Raw genomic sequence first — 15,847 nt, 5'->3', positions numbered from 1 at the left:
TCGGCAATAGGGGTGGTTTTACCCCCACGCGGGAGGTGTTTTTCACCTTGAGCATTTTTAGGAGGGCATTCTTGATGTTACCCTTGCCATGTGGAATTCCGCCAATTTTTACCCAGATTTTGGTGACCATTTTTTCTGTTTTCTTGTTTTAGGGGTGGTTTCCACCCCTTCAGTAGGGGTAACTGATCAGAATCCGACAGAAGAACGAATTATGGGGGCATGTATTTCATATCATTTGGATTTATAAGGAAGAGTGGCACAAAAAAGGCAATTCATGAAGGGAACATCATTTGCCGCCGGTTTTCGGCAATAGGGGTGGTTTTACCCCCACGCGGGGGATGTTTTTCACCTTGAGCATATTTGGAAGAACATCCCTGATCTCTTCCTTGCCATTCAAATTCCCGTCAATTTTTACCAAGAATTGATCGAACATTTTCTCACGTTTCTTGTTTTCGGGGTGGTTTCCACCCCTTAAGTAGGGGTAAGTCGGATAAATATTGGAAAAATCGAATTATGGTCACCTAGATTTTTCATGACGCTCAATTTAAGCCCACGGAGACCTCTGGACGACCTTCCCCGTTCTTGCTACACACTACGCAAAAACGGGCGAAAAAATGTTTTTTTGCGGTTACTCTTTTCGGCGCGGGTAAATTACCACCATTTTTGTGTATTTTGGAGCACTTGTGAACTGATTTGAGTAAGTATTTTAATAATATACGTTCACACACATTGCAACCAATAAAAATGCAAAAAAAGCCTGCACCAGATGAACTACTTAGGATGATATTTTACAATTGCAAATAAGGATGCGGCGCAACTTGTGGTTTTACAATACCATTAAATTTCTTGGAGTTCACCTTGACACTGAATTGAGTTGGGAAAAACATGTCAATGATTTATCTGCACGTTTATCTGCAAATATTTTCCTACTGCGTAATTTAGATCGTGTAGTATCTAAGCCTGTACTCATATGGTACTTTTCATGCCACCATGACTTATGCAATTTTGAACTGGGGGCATTCGTCTCACAGTGTTAAAATTTTTGGTTTACAACGTAAATGTATTAGAATTATAGCTGGAATAAAATACAGAGATGATTCTCGGGAGCACTTCAAACTGCTAAATATTTTTACAATGTCCTCAGTTTACATACTTGAATGTCTCATTTATATAAAAAAAATAATCAGAATAGATTTGTTCGACAAGAATATTTGAACCTCACAAGAGAGAGAGACACAATATTAGGCCAAAATTTCATAGATTAGCGAAATCCAAAGATGGCACAAATTATTTTGGCATTAAATTCTTCAATAGGCTTCCATCTGAGATTCGATCACTAAATTCAAACTGTTTTAAAGCCATGCAGAATTAGAAAATATCTTAAGAGAAAAGCGTGTTACAATTTTGATGAGTTCTTTGCTGACCAGTTTGTAGATATATAATGAACGTTCGTAGATAATATTTACTTTTTTATGCTGTTTACGTTATATTTATCTGAATGTGTTTTTTAGCTTTAATGTAGTATTGCCTATATGTTGTATCTTTCGTGTTTATCTTTCTTTGACTTGTGTAAACATTTTAATGTATCGACACCAATAAATGATTTGATTATAACGAGCGTTCAAATAAAAACGTGGTCGAAGTTGGCTCTGACACATTGGACGTAGGGAGTAGCTTATAGCGACCAACTTAACCTCAGCTGTATAGCAGCTGTCAGTTTCAATAACGTTAATGACTATATAACTTTATTTTAAAGAATAATTGTTGTTGTTATAACAATAAATTAAAGCAGCTGCTGAAAGTGTCCCCTCCTTGTTCCAAGCACTTTTCACACCTGTTCCTCAAAGAATTAAAGACATTTTCTAAGATGCTCGGGGTATTGTTAATTTCACGAATCTTGTCTATAAGTCGAGCCTGCAGATGGTTTAAATCAGGAATAGGCAGTTCAAAAATAGTGTTTTTAAGGTAAGGCCACAAAAAGAAATCACACGGCGTAATATCACATGACCTCGGTGGAAATTCATGTTCAGCATTGAGACTTATTAGTCGATTTTGGAAAACTTCCCTCAACATATTCATCGTCTCGTCTGCCGTATGTGCCCTTGCGCCATCTTGTTGAAAGTAAAAGTTTGTAATTTTGTTTTCTTCCAGCTGGTTAACAAAAGGAGCGATAATTTCTTCTCTATACCTTTGCGCAGTAAGAGTACCATTAAAAAAAAAAAAAATAGGTCCATAAATCCTCCTTCGATTGAGAGCACTCCAAACTCCAATTTTTTGAGCGTGTAGAGGGCCCTCGACAAAAAAGTTATCTGGTTTTTCAGAAGATCACATTCTCATATTCTGTGAGTTTACGTAACCACTTAAATGAAACCAGGCTTCATCAGAAAAAAAAGGTAATATTATGAAGTTCACCGTAGTTGTTTAAAAACCATTCACCAAATTCACCATTCACCATTCTTGCTGACAAGTTAAACGATAGGAGAACAAACGCAAATCTTTTTTTAACACTGTGTAGCAGGTACAGACTGATATTCCCACCATTTGTGATAAAACACGTACAGAAGTTCTCGGCGCATTTTCCATTATTTGTTGGACATTTTCTTTTAATTCTTCAGTCCGCTTTTTAGGTCGGCCGTTTCCTTCTTTTCTTGTTACACTGCCCGTTTCACGAAAAACAGTAACACAACGCTGAACTGCACTTTGAAAAATTTTGTACTCAACAACGCCGGGAAATTGATTTTGAAATTCTATGAAACATTCACACACATAGAATACTTCCATATTCCACCAATCTTGCGTCCATTTCTAAAGTAGGACTCTATGATAAACACTTTTTGTTCTTGAGAAAACACCATTTTAAACGCTTTTTAAAACGAAAATATTCAAATTGATAGCGGCGATATAGCGCTTTGACAGATGACGTTTAAGTTCATTTGCTATACGCTACGCCCTACGTCCAAATTTTCAGAACCAACTTGACCACGTTTTTATTTGAACGCTCGTTACCTAATATTTGGAACAATTAATTACTATCACTATTTTATATGTAGTCGATTAGTTTACATTTTCAAAAATATATCATATTATTGAAGCAATTTATTCAATTAAATTAATAAGTAGTAGTTGCATTAAAGACCTCTTTCTTCTTTAACAGTTTCTACTCCAGTTAATTGAACTGCCTTTTAGACACTTATTGAACAGAGTTAAAATGTCAACACTTTAAGACACATTTTTGGAAAAAGGAATTTAGCGACCTTATTTATAGATTATGGGAAAATCATACTGGCAAGTTGCAACTACATAGTTGCCTTTATAAAGTAATGAGGAGGAAACAATTAAAAAAAATTGAAGCGGAACGAAATACATAGTTGAATTTCTGTTAACCGTGGCAGAGATAGAATATACGACGGACGCCCCTATCTGTACTATTAAATTCGCAAATCTGCAATCCTAAAACTTCCACACAGTTGCTAAAATTTCAGAATATAGCGTTTCATTCGTGCGACTGTAATTCACCGGCTCCGGCTTATCACGCTTTTGTTTCTCCGTGTTCCTATTTCAGGCACCGGCACCGGTGTATCAAATAACTGCTGATACTATCCGCCGCGCCGTGTAGTTCCACATATAATTTTCCTGGAACTCTGCCGTGCTAAATTTGAAATATCGGAATAACATAACAATTACAACTTTGCGTTGCACGCTTGTAAACCTTTGAACGGGATGTTGCGCAAGTCGCAGAATGGCAGCCCGTGTGTTCCGCTGGATAATCATTTCCGAACACTGGATTTACCTCTATCATTCGGATTATCCTGATTCAGTCGTTATCCTGCACTGAATTCATTTTATATCAGAGGAAATTCATACACTTGTAACCCACTATAGAGTATTTGCGGAGAAGCAATTTATTCTTTCTAAAGGAATTAATTGCAAGGAAATATGGAAGTTGTGATAGATTTAGAAATTTAGTTAATAAATTTTATAAAATCCCCCAATGTTCTTTTCTGTCTAATTTTAATGAGGTTGAGTTGAAGTAAAAAAGTAGGTATGTCCCCTGGTCATATAAAAAGTCCAAAACTAGGAGACGTACCAATTCCGAAGGAATTCGATTCGCTGAACACGATCCTGTAGTCAAAATGTATAACTTGTAGATGAATTCTGGAGAAAAGTGAAAGTTTTGGGTGAAAATGCCCAAATATGGGTCAAAACCGAGTTTTTTCTCCAAATATATAGTGTCCCACCACGAACTCCATCGATGGATATCTGGGAAACCGCCCGAAGGATTTTTTTGAAATTGTGACGGTGTGATAAGGACCGTGGGGCCTACCAAATATTTTCAAGGTCATCATACTTCTGGTTATACCGGAAGTCGACACTAATTTTCTTATTTTAAATGGAACCCCCTATATATTAATGCATTTTTGGAAAGAGCATCTATTTTTAAGTAGAAAACATATAGCACACTCCATACTTAGGATGGACCGTTTCCGACATATTCTCATTTTTAGGGAAAAATTGACAGATGCAGACAGTCAGCAAAATTTAGTTTTCCCGTAAACATAGGTTTATTGTTTTGTGCAAATTGGACATTTTGTAGAGGAAGACCAAATTTATCGAATTTGACAGGGACATTTTCCAGTTTTTCTACAGGGTGGTTAAAAAAAATACAGGTAAGTAACAATCAAAACGACAACTGTCACAGGTTTTTAATTGTCAAATTTATTTTAATAAATGTTCAGAATATATTCCTTCAACTTCTCAACTTCCACACATTTTTCACACCTTAGAATTAGTTCCTTGTGGTCGCTGCTCTAATAGAATTAGGTGATAGATGCTCAAATGCTTGTCTTACTCTATGCTTACGATATTCCTTTGTTGTTACTGGTACTGGAGTACTATACACACTATTATTTAGTGTCCCAAATAAAGTAGCATATATCACCGGATTCTATTAAAGCAGCGACCCACAAGGAACTGAAGAAATTTGACAATTAAAAACCTGTGACAGTTGTCATGTTGAGTGTTACTTACCTGCGTATTAATGGAAACATCATTTTAAGAAAAGGGAAATGTTTATTCGTAAATAAATTGAAAACCACTAGTTTTAGGTATAGGGAAACTTTAACAAAGGTACACTTAATTTTTTTGCAGAATGCGAATACGTTAAAAAATTAGGGGTTTCCATTTAAAACTTTCGAGTTTTCAATATTTTCTGCACTTCATATTCGATATATTTTTTTTGACCACCTTGTATAAAAACTGAAAAATTTTCATGTCAAATTCGATAAATTTCGTCTTTCTCTACAAAATGTCCAATTTGCACAAAAAAATAAACCTATGTTTCCGGGAAAACTAAATTTTGCTGACAGTTTGCATCTGTGAATTTTTGCTTAAAAATCAAAATATCTCGGAAACGATCAATTCTAAGTATGAAGTGTGCTATATATTATCAACTAGATGCAATAATATACAGGGGGTTAAATTTAAAATAAGAAAGTTAGTATCGACTTCCGGTATAACCGGAAGTACGATGATCTTGAACATATTTTAGCTTGGTAGGCCCCACGGCCCATATTACACCATCACAATTTCAAAAAAATTTTTCGAGCGGTTTCCCAGATATCCATCGATGGAGTTTGTGGTGGGACACACTGTATAATTTTCGTAGAATTTTGAGGCTCTGAATACGATGCCATTACTAAAATTTACCCATGACCTCGATATTTCTCAGAAAATCCAATATTTGGGTGAAAATGGCCCAAATTTGGGTAAAAACTGATTTTTTCCTAAATTTTGACATATATTGTAGTACACATTTTGGCCCGTTTTCACCCAAATAGTGGATTTTCTGAGAAATATAGAGATCATGGGTAAAACTAATCGCTTCATGTTCAGCTCCTCAAAATACTACGAAAATCATATATTTGTACAAATTTAGAAAAAAATAAGTTTTGACTCGTATTTGGGCCAGTTTTCACCCAAAAATTTCACTTTTTTCCGAAATTCATTGGTAAGTCATGAATTTTGACCTTAGGATCGTGTTCAGTGCGTCGATTTCCTTCGGAAATAATATGTAGGTTTTGGGTTTGGACTTTTTTTATGTGCCTGTGTTATCAACTATGTCTTAAGAAAAACGTGCAAATCAATTTATTCTCCATTATAATTTTAAAGTACTCGGAAAGCTCCCCCTCCCCCATTTTTCATGTTTTGAGTCACTTTTCGCGCGACAGCTTTTTCGCTAATTTATCTATGTTGCCGATAACTTATGGATATGAAAATTTTTTCCAGCTTCGAACTCTGAAAAACAAAGCTACTGGATCAAAGATTATTGCCAAATTGTTTATAAATTAACGGTAAATGCCGATAAACCTTATATCTTGAAAACCAATAAACGAAATTTAACTTTTTTTAAAAAAAAGCGTCTTTCCGAGTACTTTAAAATTATAATTTTTGAAAAAAACTAAATTGCAAATTGATAAATGTAATCTCTTTGTTTAAAAATAAAAAAAAGAGTGTTAACTTTAAAAATTTATTGTGACCGTCCTAATCAACCGATTTCAATTTTTCAAAAACCATTTGAAATTTTGAGCGATCTTGTGAAAAAATTTTCAAGTATCTAAATGCTTTATTTAAGGCTGTGCAAAATTTTGAAACATCGAAAACTTTTTCAAAAGTTTTTTCAAAAAATTATTTTGCGAAAACTATCTAACCGATTTTAATGAAATTTGGTGTGTTGTTTTATTATATAATAAAGTTTTTTTTTACCAAAATTAAAATGCCCTCGAGCAATTAAACAAACTAAAAAAAAAATGAAAAAAACTTTATTTTTTTGCCTTTCTTTCATCAATTATTGCTATTTTGCAACACGGCAATAAATTTAAACATTTTTAACTTGCAGTATATTGTGTAAAATTCAATTCCAAAACTTCTTTTTCTTTTCAATATTCTTCTAAAATGCATAAGTTCCAAGATATAAGTAAAAAACTAGATAAAATAGGTATTTTTTAAAATTTTTGGTGTTTTGAATATGTTCCGGACCTCGCCCAGATCTAGAGATCCACACTTTTATTATGTGAGTTGTACATAAGGTATTACAGCAAAAATTGGCTTGCCCCCTCTTACATCCAAGAAGAGGGATATTTCGACAGATCCGCCGTGGTCTAGTATATGTCTCAAAATACATACGCATAAGAAAGTGACAAACAGAAGCTTTGTTTTATCTTACATTCTATCTTGCAAGTTTTTTTTAGATACTGATTTTTGTATCTTTAAATTCTTACTAAATTAACTATACTGTAGACAGAAGGAGGTGGAAGTTCTGCTGAAAGGATGTCAAAGTGTAAAAATGCACATAAATAAATAGATACCTATATGGAAGAGAAAAAATTTTCTTGATTTATCGATGATTTATAAATTTCCATATTTAATGTTATTACAAATATTTACGGGACGTGCTGTAATTCCGGATTTTAATAAGTTCGATTGCATGTATACGGAGTGATTCAGTTATAATGTCATTAATTTTCATCACGTATTCGGGAGGCCTAATAAAGACAGAAAATCGAAAAAAATAAATAATAAATAAATAAATTACCCCTTAACTCCTGTTAACTAGTGCTATGGACAGATGAGTGAGTGTTTTTTTTGGTGGTACTGTCATCTTAAATAGGTACCATACTACTATTTGGAAAGCAATAAATCACACAATAATATATACGTACTACAAACTGAATAATTAATTAAACTTATGTAAAACATAGTGTAACAAAAGCCGGGATGCGTAGTAATTTATTTGTTAGTTCTCGGAACGGATGGGCCAAAAAGTAAAATATTTCAGTCAACACTAATTTATCGGAAAGTTAATGGTTTTCAAGTAGGTAGCGTCGTCCTTCGGGGAAATTTACCAATATTTTTAACAAGTTCACTTAAACTGTCGGGGCCATGTGTTGAGCATCTAGTATAAAGAGAAAAATCGATATTTCACATAACGCGCAAAATGCATTCCAAAGAACGTAGGAATTCCAAAAATAAGTTGTTAGAATGTTGTGAGGAAACGAAAGTAACATAGCTGGTTTTTTGACGGATTTTCAAAACTATTAAGAATATATTAAATGAGATTGCTAATCCGTCCCGTACCACTACACGGAGTCACTAGAGGAAGGTTAGGGTTATTTGTAAGTTTAGTCTCAAAATTACTTAGATAACTATTAAAATGGCATAGTTATGCCAAAGCATCCCGACATTCAGGGTTCCCACCAGTAAGATAAGAACTAAAACGTCTGGACCCAAGAAATGGGCGTGTGGAAGCGAAGTGTCGAATTCAGGAGAGATCTAGGAGAAAAAGTCAGTTCTTCCTTATATTCCACATTGAGTAGTCGACTTAGTTTTAGAGTCTCGGGCTAGTTAATTAAATTTTATAATGGATAAAGTTTTTTCCAAATTTTGCTATGGAGCGCGCATTCCCTGAATCTCGGTACGCTGTCGCGTGTCAATAAACTAATTAATAATGTTGTTCGAGCCNGAAAAATTTAGGTACAGAGAAAATGTCCTCTGCATTATTTTTTATAATTAAAGTTCACTCTTCTGCTTTTGTTCGAAAATAAACTTTTCAATTACTTTTTTTTATTAAAGTTTATTTCTCGCACCACTGATTTTCTGATTTTTCAATAGTATTGCAAGTAGTGCTGGCAAAAACCGGAAAAAGTGAAACCGGTTAACCGGGTTTCGTAAAAACCGATTTCAGATAAAACCGGCTAGTCGAATAGTTGCTAAAACCGTATATTCTAAAACCGGTTATTCGAATAACCCGTTACTCGAATAATGGACAAAACCGGATATCTGAAAATCGGTGCTTTGTAAGACTGACGAGATATACGATGTTATTCACATATTCACATATTTTAAATTTTAAAGTTAAATCTAATGTTATTAGTTAAAATGTTAAAACAGTTAAAACAGTTGCACTTGTTACTGTGATTCTTCAATTTATTATTTATATAAAGGGATTGGGTCGTTTGGTGTATGTGGGTGTGGGTGACTGTTTTTTTTATCAGTCTGTATCTGTGTCCCAGGATAAAATATAAAAATAAATTGTATTTCCCTTAAAAGTTCAACCCTTCTAATATGTATGTACTATGTAGCCTGTGTCAATAACTACATAACACTAAGACTATATTATGATGTTATGTAGTTATTGGCTATAAAGTATCCGATTATTCGGATGTTTGAATAGATTATCAAATAATCGGTTATTTGAATAATGGGTTATTTGAAGAATCGAATAACCGGTTTTCGGGTTTCGTAAAAATCCGAATTATCCGAAACCGGTTAACCGACTATCCAAAAAACAGATTTCAGTTGCCAGCACTGATCTAGACAACTATCTCTGTAATTTCATAAGCAATTAATAATCTCAGAAAAAAAATTGTGTTTAACGGTAGTAAACCTTCAAAGCAGTAGTGATTAAAATTAACATGGGTCTTATGTAGGCCAGTCACCTTATCTTCTCGTTAATAACAAAGATTTCCTTATTGAAACTACTAGCAATAGATCCCCACCGCCTTACTAGGCCAAATCTCCTTATCCCCATTTCAATTACTCACCGAGACGGCTCCGTGTGTATTCGCCATGCCCGTAGCTTACCTGAAAAAGAAAAGAACAGCGTAAATTATATAACGTCTCCCTGGATCTGTGTTGGCCGAGCATTAACATACATCCCGGCGTTGCACGGGCTCAAAGGATGTCCCAATTCCATTTACGTTTCGATTAAAGTAAACGTCGATTGTTCTTTTTACGAGCAGGACGCTGGTTTAACGGCGCTGTTAAAATTTTACGAGGGCTAGGTTGCGACGTTCGAAATTATGTCGAAGGGCGGTGGATGGGTGCCTTGTATTTAACTCCGATTTCGGCTGGATGGGTTGCGATCATGCGATGTGTAATGCTTAAAGTTGTAATAAGTTTTTGGGGGTTATTGGAAATGCGAACCGTAGGCTAGAACGATATAAATATAGCTCGGGTAAGCTTAATCGATGATCGAGAACCTCAGGAGCGACGAGAAGTGAAAATTGTTGAAATTTTGTTTGAATCACAGACGATAGTACATGTCACAAGCTAATTAATATACAGGGTGTCACGAAAATAGGGAGCAACATTTCTACAGGGTGTTCTATGTCGAAAAAGATTATTTTTTGTTTATATAAGCGTGGGTCCAAAAATTCTTCCTAAGGAAGCTATAGTCACTTAAAGGGGCCACTCTGATGATGATTTTTTCTAAATAACTCCGAAACCAGTTGAGATAAATTTATGAAATTTGGTAACTAGCTTAACTCTTACGTGCTCAGTCCGCTACTAAAATGAAATTTACAAATTTTCATCACATACATCCAACACTGGGGGGAGGGGGGGGGGGCAAAATTTGCCATAACTTTTTTATGCTTTGACTTTTTTAACTTTTGACTGAACAGTATGAAATTTCAGAGTTTTCTAGTAAAAAAAGGTACTCTTGGTCCATACTGGTAGAATGTAGTCCGTTTAAAAATAATGTTACATGTGTTAGAGGTGTTTTTATATCTCATGAGCCGTGAAATGCTCGAAAGGCGTGGCGTATCCACATAATTCTTCTAATAAGCACGTTGTGAAAACATTGTCTCGGAACTAGACCATGTGCATCATTACAAGTAGAAATGAACTAAGGCGCTCGGTCATCAATAAAGTCAACTGGCGAACGTTATATATATTTTTGTTGCTTAAATTAAAATAATAAAGAATATAACATTTTATTATGATATTTGTAATCGGAGCAAAGGCTTGTTCACGCTACGAGAGCTCGAGATAGACAGTGAATAATGAATGTAATGTTTTTAGCACGTAGAATAATTTAGGCGACGGTGGGAATTATGTTTCTGCGTATATGAAGGTCTAAGCTCATAAGATTTTAAAACACCTCTAATCACCGGGAATCGAAATTGTCAATATTTTCTATCGTAGCGGGTTGTGAAGAACAAAAACGCGTTTGGCGTGATTTGCATTGACAGTTCAGTTATTTACTTTTTGTGGTTTGTTATTTTCACAGAAATTTATTATTTTTAGTAAATTATTATTTGAAAAAGTAAAAAAAACAATTGAAATTATTAAATAGTAATATGTACAATAAACTAATCAAAATAGTTGGAAACCACACTATTAATAAAACTTATATTTTTCTCAATAATAATTTTTATAGCAAATGCTCAAAAATATTTCCATTTTGCTGAATACATTTTTCAGCTCGACGTCTAATTGCCCGCGAAGACCTCAAAACTTATTTTGTCTGACTTCGATTCGCAGCCAAATGAATCTTCTGTTGTAATTCTTCCAAAGGATTTATTTCTATAGCGTAAAACAGCCTTCATCCTACCCCACAGAAACGAATCTACAGGATTTAGATCTAGAGATCGAGGTGGCCATGGAATGGGGCCACCACTACCTATCCACCTGCCAGGAAAATGATCATTTAATCAATTCATGACATTATGGGTAAAGTGAGGTGGTGCCCCATCTTGTTGATAGTGTAACGTTAAGCGTACGTTTAACGGTGTATTATCCAATAGTTCTCTTTCATCATTTTACAGAACGTTTAAGTATCCTCCTGCATTCAGACAAACGGGAAACTGAATTGGTCCAAGTAGCTGGTCCCCTTAAATTCCTGTCCACACATTTATTGCAAATCTATTTAGAAAATTTGTACGTCGTATTGTTCGTGGATTTCCGTTTGACCAGAAATGGGTATTATGAATATCTAGCTTCGTAAAATGTTGCATTTTCGACTGATAATAATTCGCAAAAAGTAAATAACTGAACTGTCAATGCAAATGACACTAAACGCGTTTTTGATATTCTCGGTGATTAACACATGTAACATTATTTTTAAACCTATTTTACACAAAAGTAGAATATTCTATCAATCTAAACCAAGAGTACCTTTTTTCATTAAAAAACTGAAATTTCATACTTTTCAGTCAAAAGTCAAAAAAGTCAAAGCATAAAAAAGTTATGGTAAATTTTATCCACGTCTCCTCCAATGTTGGAACGTATGTGATAAAAATTTGTAAATTTCGTTTTAGTAGCGGACTGAGCACGTAAGAGTTAAGCTAATTACCAAATTTCATAAATTTATCTCAACTGGTTTCGGCGTTATTTAGAAAAAGCCATCATCAGAGTGGCCCCTTTAAGTGGTTATAACTTCCTTAGGAAGAATTTTTGGACCGACGCTTATATAAAGAAAAAATTATCTTTTTCGACATAGAATACCCTGTAGAAATATTGCCCCCTAATTTCGGTATATTCAAAATTTTTTACTAAACATTCTGTCAAACGAAATTCAGAAAATTAATTCAGAAATGCAGAAATAGTTTAGATCTATACGTGTCGACCTTTGCAATTGTGATGTTTTAACAAGAATATAAGATATCTGGAAATCCGTTCCAATATTAAATTTGTTACCTATTTTACCCAATTTTTCCGATTATACAGACAACTTTGACAGCTACAGACGAGACAGTAAAAGACGCACCCAAATAATTATTTTGAATATTCAAAGAATATAGCATACTGAATACAATAAATATTATGCTGAAGAAATCTCACTACTTTAAAAAACGAAAGTTAAGAGAAATTGAGGTCTTATAAATAATTTAATTGGGTTCCGCCAAAATTTTGGAGTGGGAAAATAATACCAATAAACAAAGAGGTAAATACTGTTGAACTTGAATCCTTATTGGCTATATGTAAATTCTAAAAGATGAAGTAACTAATAATTAAATGAACATCTTATGACACATCTAACTATAGAAGCAGACAAAAATAAGCAAATTTAAACTGTCAAAAATAACTATTAATAAAAAGTCAGAAGACAAAAACAGATATAGGCAAATCAGCAAAACATTAAATCAGTGATTTTGTGACAAAAATACTAGTAGCAAACGGACTGTGCCATCATATAAAAGACAGTCTGTAAATATATGTTTATATGTTTCCTACTCCAATTTACTATTAATTAATTTTTTATAAACATAAAACGCATTTATTTTAGTTTTTTGCTTATAAAACCTAAATTAACGAAGCAATCTTTATGCTATAGAGATAATTTCTAGAAAATCGAAACTCGAATAAAACGAGAGGTCTGATCGCATAATCATAAACGAAGAAAAATCGGAAAATTTATTTAATTTTTTTAAAATTCATCACTCCGCCATTTTTTGGCGGCAGTTGTAGCTGACTCTGTGCATAAAAATAGTGAATTATATGTACTTTAAGTGTGCACAAAGCAGGCGCTGTCGGACCATTAGTTTTGGACAATTGCAATTTGAATTTTTTGGTGCACTATTTTGCAAAACTTTTGGATGCGTTGGAGGTGGTCCGATTTTAATTTTTGAGTCGGATTTTAAAAGTAGAAGTATAATACTGAAAACTGTATATTTTAATTTTTCGATAAAATGATGCGAAATAGGTGAAATATTATTCCAAACATGCTCAAAAACAACCGAGCGCGCGTATGCAGTCGAGTAGTGGGGGAAGATCGAGAGTTGAAATCAAATACATTTTCAAAACGGCAACAACTTTTTGAAGTGGGCGATATAAAGCGAGGTGAATTTTGTATTACTGCGTTTTTGTGTGTTTGGTTTTCGTACAAATAACGAAATAACCTTTGACCAATTCTTTTGACGCAAGGATTTATTTCATTAATGTTTTCAGAGGTAGCAAAATGAGAATGAATTTAAATTTTTTGTTAATAAACGGTTAGTCTTAAAGCAAACAAGTGAGAGGGGTAAAAGTTTTAACATAAACTGGGCTGATACCTTATTATTTTTAAATATTCAATTTTTGTCAAACAAAAGAGTTGTAGTAAAAAATAACTTAACCTCCTCCAAGAGGCAGACATTTTCGGAAAAATTGTTGAGAAGTTGCACGTGCATTAGTAAAAAATTTGTGTAAAAGACTATTATACTTTTTTTTGGTTATCAGATTACTGCCGCTATTCCATATTTTTTTGGAAACTGAGAGGCTGTATCTCCTAAGGGATGAACAGTTTACTAAGGTCATTTTTATTCAAAACGTGTTTATTTTAGCTGTAGATTCACCGGTACTATTCGTGTTACTTTTTTTCAAAACATCCTGTATAATAAAAAAGGAGAAAGAAATATGTGAGAAACATAATATTATTGTATTATTATATTATTATTACATTTATATATCATATTTAACACAATATTTTTATACTAAATGAATGCAAACTTATTAATGTAGGTATACGAAAAAAAAGGTATGTCCTCAATAATGCCTTTTAACTAATTTTGTTAATGGCAAAGTTGTTGCAGATTGCCGACTTAGAATTTATTGACATTATTCTTACACTACAAGAAAGATTTTTCAATCTGCTAAATTTGCTCAAAGTAGCTATAAATAAAAACGAAATACATAATGGTAAAATAAGTCTAACTACATACATATATTAATATGTACTTTAGGCATAAAAATTGACTAATTAAAAACTTCTGAAGTATTACACGAATCAAATTATTTAACATTAACAGTCATCTATATTACAGTTAATATACAGTGTGGCTACGATTTAGGTGACACAGGCTTATAACTCAGGTGTTAATTGACGAATCTTTTTCAAATTTTTATCACTTATGCAGATCAATGGGGTGGACATTTGAGGATCATTAAACTTACGTATATTCATAGGTGTGCGCTAGGGGAAATTAAAAGGGGGTCGATTTTTCGGTATTTTTTATTAGCGAATAAAATACGGAAATGCTGATGCCTTAGTCTTAATCAGTATCATCGAAAATATACCCATGTCAAGTTTCATCCAAATCGTATACAGGGTTGTACAGGAAATTCGTTTAATACAAAAAATAACATTGCATATTGTATTCACACAGTAATGCAAAATCCAGATATCCATGTCTAACGATTTTGTTTAAATGAAATGACATTTATAAGACCAAAAGAATACCGACGAGCAAACTTACACGAAAATAGGATTTTAGATGCTTTCCGAAATAATCCACGACTAAGCATACGACATGCGGCATTGAATTTGAATTTAAACAAAGAGACCATAAGAAAATGTCTAAAAAAGAATAAATTGAAGCCCTTTAAACCAAAAATTTTACACACTCTTTTAGAAGGAGACAATTTAAGGAGGCTAGACTATGCTTTCTGGGTGCAAGGCGAATTTCTGAACGACAGAAATTTTTTGAAAAAAATAATTTTTAGCGATGAAGCTACTTTTTCTACAAATGGTGTTGTATCGACGCAGAACTCTCGATATTGGGAAAGAGACAATCCCAGGTGGATAATGAATGCTAAGAATCAGTATGTTTATAAAGTGAATGTTTGGTGCGCGATTTTTAATGATCGAATTATCGGACCCTTTTTTATAGAAACTTTAAACGCCCAAAATTTTTTACGTCATTTGGAAACGGAATTTACTGATGTTTTGGACAATCTGCCGCTAGATGCTAGACAGAATTTATATTTTATGTTAGACGGTGCTCCTGCACATAGTTCGCGAATAATTAGAAACTGGCTGAATACTAATTTTCCGTTAAAGTGGATAGGGCCTCGTAGCCCGCTGCAGGACTGGCCAGCCAGGTCTCCTGATCTTACACCAATGGATTTTTATTTTTGGGGTACAGTTAAAAATAAAGTTTACACCAATCGTCCACAAAACATGGAAGATTTAAAACGACGAATAAGAGAGGCATGCCGAAACATTTCTTGTGAACAACTGCGAAAAGTAAATCGTCATATAAGAAAGGTAACAGAAGAATGTATAAGGAGAGATGGCGGCTACATTGAA

The sequence above is a fragment of the Anoplophora glabripennis genome, unplaced genomic scaffold (genome assembly GCF_000390285.2).
Source record: "Anoplophora glabripennis isolate ALB-LARVAE unplaced genomic scaffold, Agla_2.0 scaffold84, whole genome shotgun sequence".
NCBI lineage: Eukaryota > Metazoa > Arthropoda > Insecta > Coleoptera > Cerambycidae > Anoplophora > Anoplophora glabripennis.
The sequence above is the reverse complement of the archived record's forward strand: the minus strand, read 5'-3'. Positions refer to the sequence as shown.